The sequence below is a fragment of the Panthera pardus genome, unplaced genomic scaffold (genome assembly GCF_024362965.1).
Source record: "Panthera pardus isolate Hobbes unplaced genomic scaffold, ASM2436296v1 HiC_scaffold_2, whole genome shotgun sequence".
In the NCBI taxonomy this organism is placed as follows: domain Eukaryota; kingdom Metazoa; phylum Chordata; class Mammalia; order Carnivora; family Felidae; genus Panthera; species Panthera pardus.
Genome location: NW_026526765.1, coordinates 118,346,707 through 118,349,925, shown reverse-complemented (window position 1 = coordinate 118,349,925; position 3,219 = coordinate 118,346,707). Strand labels below are relative to the sequence as shown.

Genomic DNA, 3,219 nt, shown 5'->3' with positions numbered 1-3,219 from the left:
TCTTTTACCTGATTAAATGCATTTCCTAATTAGAGATTACCTAAACATTGGAAAAAAATTAAAAGAACAGTATTTTCGTAAATCAACAAGTAATAGGGCTGTAATGTATCACAGAACATGAAGATATACATCTGTGAAAATAACATTATATGTTATATACACACATGTCTGCATGTATGCCCCGCCCCAACATGCTCACATACTCAGTCATAAAACAAAGCTTAATGTGATGCGCTTTTCCAGTTCATTCTTCAGTTTTGCATTTTTTCTTCATTAATTATGAACAGCTTCGTGTCGTGTCATCCTCCCACTCTTGAAGACAGTAAGAAGAAGATCACGATGGAGTTCTTCAAGGTGTCCTTTTCTCAAGTGTAACAAAATTCTCTGCTGTTTCCTATGTAAACATAATCCTCCCTTTCGGGGCCTTTTGTTGGGATCAGCAAATGGATTCCTGAAGACAATAATCCCAAGGCCATGGGGTACAAGAAGGAAAAATTCAAGAGATACCTTATAAACCTCTGGAGCAGAGCGCCACCAGAACCAAAGGAAATATTTTTAACACTCCTTTTTTGTTGTTGTTTTGTTTTCGGTTTATACCTTTCACAGTTTCACCTGAGGTATTTGTATACCGTTTCCTTGACTAACTCTAAGATAGCATGGCAGCAACTTGTAGCCCTTTGAATTCTCAGTAATAGGGAATTTCTTACCTAAAATATCTAAAATCTTTACTATAGTGTTAAGAGGATTTCAAGAATCAGGTCTAATTATTAGTGGTGCCTTTGTACAGTTTGCTACTATTAAAAGTCTTAGATCTTCATCCCCTATTTTTTCGCACACATTATAAATGCTATAGCTATTCCTGACTACAGATACAAGCAGTAATGAAAGCTGTGTTACTTGATGTTCAAAAGCATCTCTTTTGCAGTCTTTACCTCAGGCTCTTGTGATACCGTATTGTGCCAATGGAACAGAATAGCCTGGAACAGGATCTTTTGTTCTGTATTTTTAATTAGAGCAATTCCTGCTACTGTATCTGTTCCTTTGAAGTTAACCGAGTGAGCAGACGCTCCTATGCCAGTGGTGTCTTGGAAGGACACTCCTCTGTAGCCAAAACCACGTAACTTATGTATCATCTAGATTATCAGAAGTTGCTAAGAAATATTTGGCCAATATTTTCTTCTGCTCTCTAGAATTTTTGTAGCCACTATGATTAGATACCAGGACTGAACAAGAATAGTCTCAATTCACTTTGTAAGTCATTAACATTCAATCTGTGTTTTCTACTGCAAAGAAACGGTTTCCTCTGGCAATGACAGAGCCCTCAGGAACAGCATTTACTTCTTTTGGAGGATGTCCATCATATTTCTCAAGAATGTAGTTCTATCAATTTTCATTAAAGACACCATCTTCGAAAGTTCATTAATCTTTTATTCTGCAATGTTTCTTCTGCTGTTCATCCGACCTAGTGATTATTTTTATCTCAGACATTGTCATTTTCACCTCTGTAAGTATGATTGGGGTCTCTTTTACATCTCCCATGCCTCTGCTTAACAAGATCAGTCTTTCTTCTGACTTGTTGAGTACATGGAGCAGATGGAGTGCTGTTAGCGTTTTATTTCTTAACCTGGGTGGTGGATACATGGCGTGTGCTTTACATTACATTGGCATGTTATATCACATTGGTAAGTTTTACCTTTCTGTTTTGGGCACTTTTCTGCATGGGTATTGTATTCCAAAGTGAAACATTAGGTGATTCAAGAAATCATATTAGCTCCACATTCAAAACATCCCCAATTCAACTACCTCTCAGCATTTCCACCATTCCTATCCTGAGCCGCTGCTCCATCATTCTTTAACTTGTTGATAGTAAACACCACCCCATTGGACTTCCATCTTCAGTCCTTGCCCCTATGGTCTACTTTGAGCTCAAAGGTTAATGACATTGTTACAAAATACAATTTGGATCATGTTATCCTTCTACTCAAATCCAAATGGCTTTTCATCTTACTCAGAGTCAAAGTCAAAGACTTTTTATAGTTTGCATAGACTTCTATGATGTGACATTCTCTTAAACTTTTTCCTCAGATTTGTTGCCTTTACATTACCCGTGCTATCCTCCCTTGTGGACTTCTAACTTCTTGCATGCTCACCATCTTCAGAGGTATTACGCTGGAAATTTCCTAGGTCTTGAATATTCGACTCACTGATACCCCTGTGACTCACTCCCCTTCTCTCCATCAAATCTATATTTATATTTTATCTTCTTTGTAAGATTTTCCCTATTTCCCAGGCTAAATCAGTCTCTCTTCAGAGGCACCCATTCCCTTTTCTTATTTATTTTTTGCATAGCACGCCCCACAATCAGTCATAGTATCTATTTACATTCATCTGTCATTTGTCCTCCTCACACTAAACATAATCTTTAAGGGAAATGATTTTTATCACTTTTTAAAAATTCATTGCTTGAAGCTTCAGTGCCTATATCAGTGTCTCATGTGAAGTATGTACTCAGTAAATATTTGTTGAATGAATACTCTTAAACCATTATTCTCTACTTTCAGGTAATTTGTCCTCCTTGAGATAAAAAAAAAAAAGCCTCTAGTGTTTATTTCAGTGGCTTGTACATAATGTGCAATTAATAGCTGTTTGTTGAATGAATGACTCCATGCCTAGCTAGTGGCAATGTAGTCCTGTTTTCCTAATGGTTACAGATGGGGAGTAGGAGTATGCACTCTGATGTTCTATTCTTGGCTTTTTCTCTGACTGCCTTCAATATGCATGAATATTCATTACCTGTTTATTTTGGGACCTAAATATCAAATACTCATTTAGTAAACATGTTGGTATGGAAAACACTGGACAAGCCACTGCTGATTAAAACAAAGACCACGTATTCCTCCAGACTCCCAAAATATGCCTGCAAAATGAAATGTGTCCCTGCCTTCGACGGTATGCTGCTAAACGTGCATTTGCATATGCAGATACCAGATTCTGCCAACAGATCAGTTCATTGCCAATACAAAGCTGCCACTGAGGACGTATTTGCTTCTCTTGTAAAGGCCAATACAGTTGTGTGGGCCACAAATGAAATGCATGCTGTTGGATTTGCAGGAATAGTTTTAGAGACTGGACAGGATTACCTCTTTGCTGAAATAAATTAAGGAGCTGTTGCTGTCAGGTCTAAAAGCCCCTGCTTTCTCAAACAGGAAATACTGCTTG

General features: G+C 37.6%; 1 pseudogene; it reads right to left on the bottom strand.

Annotated features, from left to right (window-relative positions):
* Positions 1-207: 207 nt before the first annotated feature.
* Positions 208-1,413, bottom strand: LOC109246412 (nicotinamide phosphoribosyltransferase-like; annotated as a pseudogene).
* Between the last annotated feature and the right edge of the window lie 1,806 nt (positions 1,414-3,219).